This window comes from Choloepus didactylus, chromosome 7 (genome assembly GCF_015220235.1).
Source record: "Choloepus didactylus isolate mChoDid1 chromosome 7, mChoDid1.pri, whole genome shotgun sequence".
Lineage (NCBI taxonomy): Eukaryota > Metazoa > Chordata > Mammalia > Pilosa > Megalonychidae > Choloepus > Choloepus didactylus.
In genome coordinates, this window is record NC_051313.1 from 76,128,233 (window position 1) to 76,135,490 (window position 7,258).

At 37.4% G+C, this 7,258-nt stretch overlaps 1 protein-coding gene across 1 annotated transcript in view; it reads left to right on the plus strand.

Moving 5' to 3' along the window:
* The window catches only part of HTR1B (5-hydroxytryptamine receptor 1B), a 206,532-nt gene extending 199,672 nt beyond the window's left edge, over nucleotides 1-6,860 (plus strand). The window contains exon 2 of the mRNA XM_037843987.1: nucleotides 6,778-6,860. The gene's annotated coding sequence lies outside the window, so the exon portion shown is untranslated. The remainder of the gene's footprint in view (nucleotides 1-6,777) is intronic.
* The last annotated feature ends 398 nt before the right edge of the window (nucleotides 6,861-7,258 follow it).

Sequence of the window (7,258 nt, forward strand, 5' to 3'; positions counted from 1 at the left end):
TATTTGGTTACACAGTTACAGTCTCAAGGCTATAAAGTGTCCAAGGTAACACATCAGCAATTGGGTACCTTCACTGGAGGATGGCCAATGGTGTCTGGAAAACCTCTGTTAGCTGGGAAAGCATGTGGCCGGCATCTGCTCCAAAGTTCTGGTTTCAAAATGCTTTTCTCCCAGGATGTTCCTCTCTAGGCTGCAGTTCCTCAAAAATGTCACCCTTAGTTGCTCTTGGGGTGTTTGTCCTCTCTTAGCTTCTCCAGAGCAAGAGTCTTCTTTCAACGGCTGTCTGCTTTCAAACTGTCTTTCATCTGCAGCTCCTGTGCTTTCTTCAAAGTGTCCCTCTTGACTGTAGCTCCTCTTCAAAATGTCACTCTTAGCTGCACTGAGTTCCTTCCGTTTGTCAGCTCATTTATATGGCTCCACTGATCAAGACCCACTCTGAATGGGTGGGGTCACACCTCCATGGAAATTATCCAATTAGAGTCATCACCCACAGTTGGGTGGGGCACATCTCCATGGAAAGACTCCAAGAATTACAATCTAATTAACACTGATACCTCTGCTTGCACAAGATTACATCAAAGATAACGGCATTTGGGGGGAGATAATACATTCAGACTGGCACAGATGCACAGCTGTATGATGGTACCATGGGCAACTGACTGTGCACTTTGGATCTTTGGATAATTGTATGATATGTGAACAATCTCAATAAGGTTAAGTTAAAAAAATTGAATCATACATGCACATATTCTCAATCTGTCAATTGAGAGGGCTTAGAAGCAACAATATTCCAACAGCAGACAACACACCTCACATCCAGATCTTGGTTTCTAATACCATTCTCCAATAAAAGGAACCAGAAGTCCTTAGAGAAATGGCTCATTCTTCTATGGGGGCAGAAAAATACAAGAGAAGCCTGGAAAATCTTTTAGTACCTGAAAGTAGGGAAGTGCCCCCCCCCCCCATACACACATGCATATACAAAACGGTGGTACAGCAAAGGTATACAGGAGCCAACTGAAAGATTCCCCAGTGGACAAAGCTGGAACAATTTGAGCAAGAAAATAAGTAGTGTTGGACTATAACCTAAAACATAAAATAAATATCCATGAGTCCATACTGATATAAATGAATGATTGAATATGTAATTAAATGAGGAAGAGCAGACAAATATCCCTTGCCGAAGAATTCCAGATAATTTGTTGACACACTGTTCTTAAGGAGGGGGAACATAAATCTCCACTCCTTAAGTGTGTACTGCAATAGTGACTTCCTTTCAAAGAGTACGGGATGGAAAAGGGGAAAAAGTGTAAATTTACAGGGGAAAACTTGACAGACATTACCTCAGCCAGGTGGTCAAGGTCAGTATCAGTGATAATTCATGTTGATAATATTCCTCTTTTATATGATGTGGTGAGCATGCTAATTTACCTTTGTGACTTTTTCCCCCCAAACCTGTAACTCCAGTCTAATCATGAGAAAAACATCAGACACATTCCAATAGAGGGGATTCTTACAATATAACTGGACAGTATTTCTCAAAACTGTCCAGTTCATCAAAAACAAGGAAAGTCTGTGCAACAGTCACAGCTAAGGTGAGCCTAAGGAAACATGACAAGTAAATGTAATGAGGAATCCTGAATGGAATCCTGTAATAGGAATAGTCGTTAAGTTAAAAATCTAAAAAATCGGAATAAATTGTGGACTTTAATTAGTGATAATGCTTTTGTTTTTGTTGTTTTACCAGGCAGTTAGTTCAGTTAGGTCAGATGCAGGTTCTTTCTTTCTGCCAGCAGTGATTTCGTTGCCAGTTGACTTTTCAAAGCCTTTGCTATGGTTTTTGGGTCTGTCCCATACATGAAACTCATGGTTTTCTGGGACTTGGGCAGTGGTTTATATTATAATTCAGTTCTCAAAGCCCCTATGTTTTTGTGTCTATTCCACACATGCTTAGTTTGAAGGTAAGTTCAGGACTTGGGTTGATTCCTACACAGTTTTATGGGTTTCCTTTCCCTAGCTCTCTCCTCTAGAAGACTTCACCAACAATCACTGGGCACCAGTGGCTCCCTTTCCTAGTTCCTCTGGCTTGGAAGACAGGTTTCTTTTGGAATCTCATCATCCTAAGCTGTCCCATTTATGTGATTGGGGTCACTCTCAGGGCATAGCAGTAAGACAAAAAAGAGGGAAGAAATGGTAGTTCCATACCGTATGCTTTTTGGATCATGGCATCCCCCTTTACCAGGTTCATCTGGCAAGAAACACAGCTTAACCCTTGAGATTTTATATACCCTTGATTCCACCTAGACCATTGCCACAGTCCTGCATCTCTGCAAATGGGGCTGACTATGTGGAAGGGACAGAAGAGAAAAAAGGAGAAAAGGAGGCAACAAAACAAAGGAGGAATTTCCCATGAACTCCTCATTTTCCTGGCTCTGTGAGAAGATTCCTTTCAAAGTGTTTGTTGTTTGCCTCCTCTGTGCAGTTCCACACCTCAGGCCATTGGGTCTTCCTTTGTCAAGACTGGGGAGCAAAGGAGAGAAGAAAACTCAGGAAATGCACTGGTGCTAGTCCTTCCTCAAATGTTGACTTCCCTCCTTTATCTGCCTGACATTTTTTATTTTATTTTATTTTTTTTACTTTTTCTGAGTCCTAACATAGTGTCTGTTCATATTCTGTCCAGAATTTTTAGTTATAACTAGTGTGAGATGTTGGTTCTTGTGCTCTTACATCATCCTGGCTGGCATTGAAAATCTCCTGTTTTGTTTTAGGAAACCTCCTGAAGTATTATATGGTAAAGGGTCAGGCAAACTATTTTCAAATGGTCCATAAAAAGTAACTGTTTATAAATAGATAGAGATTTTTAAATACAGCAAAACATTTAAAAAATCAATGAACCTGGATAAGGTGTATAGAAATCTCTGTTCTATTTTTATCACTTTTCATTAATTTTTCAATTATTTAAAAAATGTTTTATTTTAAAGAAAATAACTCTGAGACATCTGAAGTTTGGGGCTATTTTCTAATAAAATTGTTTAGTTGCATGGCATTTATCAATATTGTTTTGGAAGATTGTGGTATCTTCTTTATAACTTGTGCTTTCCTGGGCTACATAGAATGACAACTTACACATAACAAATCTTTTTTTTTCATAAAAGAATCTATTCTTGGAGAATTCCTTGCTATCACTTTTGCACCATCAGTTCAGAAGCCACTATTTTGTTACAAATTAATGTGATAGGGTCCAAAAAGAAACTGAAGGAAACACTTTGAGACACTTTTGTTATGTATATTATGTCATGTTTTTTGAAATCATTTTATTTTCATTGTATTCCTAGCCTAAAAACTCTATCATGACCAGCAAAACATCGAAGTATACCCAATGTCAGTGCTCCATTCCTGCTGAATTGTGAAATCCTGCTGTATTATAAAAATATCTCAAAATCTTATTCTTTAATTAAATTCACTTGTTCCAGGTGTTAATTTTTGGATCAGACAATGTGGAGTTTGTAATTTTTTGTAGGATTTTCTCATAAAAACATTTCAATGTCAGTGGAATAAGACTTGTAAGACGCTTTCCTTCCTGAGGGTATATACTTCTTCCCTTCCTCAAAAACAAAGGTCCAGAGAGATTTTAAGCAACATTTCAGTTCAAAAACTATGGAGTAATTTCTTTTACCATAAAATATAAAATCCAGTTGTTATCCTACTTTCTAATGTTCAAATTACTTTGGATGGGAGCATTTGTGATTTATGATTTAGCTTGACACTTATTTAGATGACATTTATTACACATTTAGTTGGTGGTAGTATGTGTGGTTTCTGTCCTAATGGAAGAGGAAATGGAGAACAACAACAAACAATTAAATGGGATGTTTTCAGATGTTCACAGATAGATTGTTACAATAAGGCATGAATGAATGAGACTGAAGAATGAAAACACTTTAGGCAGTGGGAACAGATAAAGCTCTAAGGAAGCAAAAACTTTATTATGTTTGAGGAACATGGAAAAGTTAATAAAGCTGGAGATTAGTGCAGGAGAGGGTGAGTGGCAAGATATGAATATGGAAGAGCAGACAGGAAAATCCTGCTGGACTCTGAAGGCCATGATAAAAGACTGGAATTGGTTTTTTAAATCTGAGAGAGAAAATAGTAATTTTTTTTTTCAAGTATGTGATTTACAGTTTAAAAATATATGTATCTCTAATTTCCAAGGGCATAATGGATTGGGTGGAACAAGAATAAAACCTAAAAACTGTAGGGAGCTTTTGTTTTGATCCAGGAGACAAATAATGGCATCTTAGATAAGGCCAGTAGCTATGGGTATAGAGATAATGTGGATGCATGCAGAGATATTTTTGAGGTAGAATCAGCAAGACATGATATGTTAGATGTTAAGATCTGACAGCAAGAGAGGCATTATTCCCAGCTTTTTTGATTGAGTAGTTGGTTGGATAATTACACAATTTATTGGGATGGTGAAGAACTGTGGGATGGGTAAGAGGGAAAATTAATAGGGAATTTAATCAGGGATTTGATTTTTATCATCTTAAGTCTGAGATGCATATTCAGTTTACAAGTGGAGATGCCAAATAGAGTGCCTAGATACTCTATCTAGCCTTAAACTCAGAAGCAACTCTAGGCTGAAGATATAAAACTAGGAGTCATCAGCAAATTGAAGATAAATGAAGGTATAAGGAGATGTAGAGAAAAAGAGAAGAGGCTTTAGGATCAAGTCCTTCCTAAAACCACAATTTAGTTGTTAGGAAGAAAAGGCAGGGTCAACAAAGTATAATGAAAAAGAGTGACAGTGAGAGAGAAATTCACAGCAGTGAGCTATTATAATAGCTGAGAAAGCTTTATATTCCAAGTAAGAAAAGTTATCTGTCATACTAAGTATTGCAGAAAAGTGGAATAATATTATAAAATGCTCATTTTTAACTGAAAGATAGAGGCTGTTTATGATCTTGACATCAATTTTGGTGGAGTGATAGCAGTGTCAGATAGCAGTAGTTTGAACAGTAAAATGGGGGTGGAGGAAGTAGAAAAAGTCTGGGTCAGACCAGAAAGGTCTTTTGAAGCGTGGCAAGAGAGAAAGTGGATGGTAGCTGGAGGAAGAAACAGGATCTAGAGCAAAACTGGTGAGTTTTAGTTGTTAATAAGAAGACTCCTCCTTCAATTTTAATGGAAGAAATGAAAGAAACAATAGGTGAACATTGTAGAAGCTTTTTAGAATTTCTGTTGAGAATATGAGGGAGTTGCTTTTTGACGGCTTCTTCTTCAGTCCAGGTCACCAGCTGAGAGAGAGATCATTAGTCTAGGACTAAGGCAAAATTTCTGGGTTTATGATCAGCTGGTGCTGGGATATCAGTTGAATGCCCACAAAGAAAGGCACTTAGCACATCGTTAAAAAAACAAATAGTACTTAATGTAGAAAAATTAATACGTCAAAGGCATACAAAATAAATTAAAGTGAGCCCAAGGAAAGGAAAACAAGAAATTAGACTCCTAAAATAATTGAAACATGGTGCCATGGACTGAAATCAGGGCCATAAAGTTTGTAATAGAAGGTCAAGATAGACTTGTAAGATATTATGAAGGACAAATAAACAGTGCATGTGTATGATCTAGAGATGGTAAGGAAAGAAGATTGAGACCTGACATCACTATTTTATTTTTTTAATTCTGAAAAGCTTGTAGAACACTGGTGTCATTGAAAAAAATTAAAAAGAAATCAGGGGGATTTTTGGATGGTGAATGTGAGTTCAATCTTGGGAATGTTTTATTTGAGGAACAATTTTGAAACTTGAAAGAGTGATCAAGTGTAGAGATAAAAAATTGGGAAGCCACTCCCCAGAAAGCATATAACAGAAACAGTCTCAAGTCAACTCCATCTTAAGCAACAGCATGGTAACAAAAACCAAATATTCCCTCTGCTTGCATCCTGCTCAGGGTAACAGATGATCTCTTTCTCATTCCTCCCTTCTTTCTTTAATTTAATTAATATTTCTTGAGTTCCTAATATCTTTAAGAAAGTGTGTTCTGCTCTGGGGTACTATAGTGGGGCGGGATGAGACATCTGTCATCCTTGCCTGCTCTCATAGAGCATGGTTATCAATATGGAGATACATTGAACAAATTGCTACATAAATACTTATTTAATTTGTGATAAGTGCTAATAAGGAAAAGTCCTTGGTGAAATGAGAGCATATAATGGTTAGGGCACCTTTCTACTCAGGATAGTCAGAAGAGGCAAGGAAGCTGGAACCCAAAGTGTGAGAAGGTCTTTCATAGAGTATGAAAGAGGACAGCAGGGAAGAAAGTTTCACGCGGAGACAACATCATGACAAAGTCCACTAAGAAAGAGGGTTGGTGTGCCTGGGGCAGAGAAAACAAGGAAGAAAGTGGTAACCCATGAGGCAGAAGAGATCAAGGGCTGAAACTTGACAATCTCTTGAACTGCATATCTGAATTTACAAGGGTGTAATGCATACCTCCATCTAGATCCCTTACAGGGCTCACTCATTATACACCAAAGTGAATTAATTATTTTTTCTGTGGTATCTTAGTTAAAGGTATTAAAATCCATTAGTCATTCATATATACCCTAAACATTGTTTATCTTAAGGTTCTCCTTCACCCATTGCACATAATCATTCACAAAAGAAGTTGAGTCTACCTGTAAAAATTGGTTTACCTCTGAAATCTGTCTTTAATCAAAGGAAAGCTAGTCAGTTTCTTTGCTGAGTTTTTGTAACTTTGTATTTCCTGTTTCTTTAGCATCTGTGCTTCTAGCCATCATCACCCAATCAACCAGTGGATTGTGAGCTCACAGAGTTATGCCCTGCCATTTTTGTCTTGGTCCTGTAAGTACATAACACATAGGATATCCTTATTAATGTTTACTGAATGGTAAATGAATAAATACATTATATAAAGGGAGGTAGCATAAGGGGAGAACTTGTGGGACTATTACCAATGGGAAGAAGAAAGATGTGAAGGCAAAGCAAGCCGTGAATTGTTGGATGAATTGTTCCCGACAATAGTAGCCATTAGAATCACTCAGGTTGCTGTTAAATTAAAAAACCTGATTCTCAGACCTAATCCTGTGAAATTCTGATTTAACTAGTCTGGGTGAGGCACAGGGACAGTTTCATTTAAAAATATCTTCAGGTGAGTATATTGTATAGCTTTGGTTAATAACTATTGGGATAAATGAACTGGAGGTGGAAGCCAAGGAAGCAGGTGAAGAGTTGTTGAA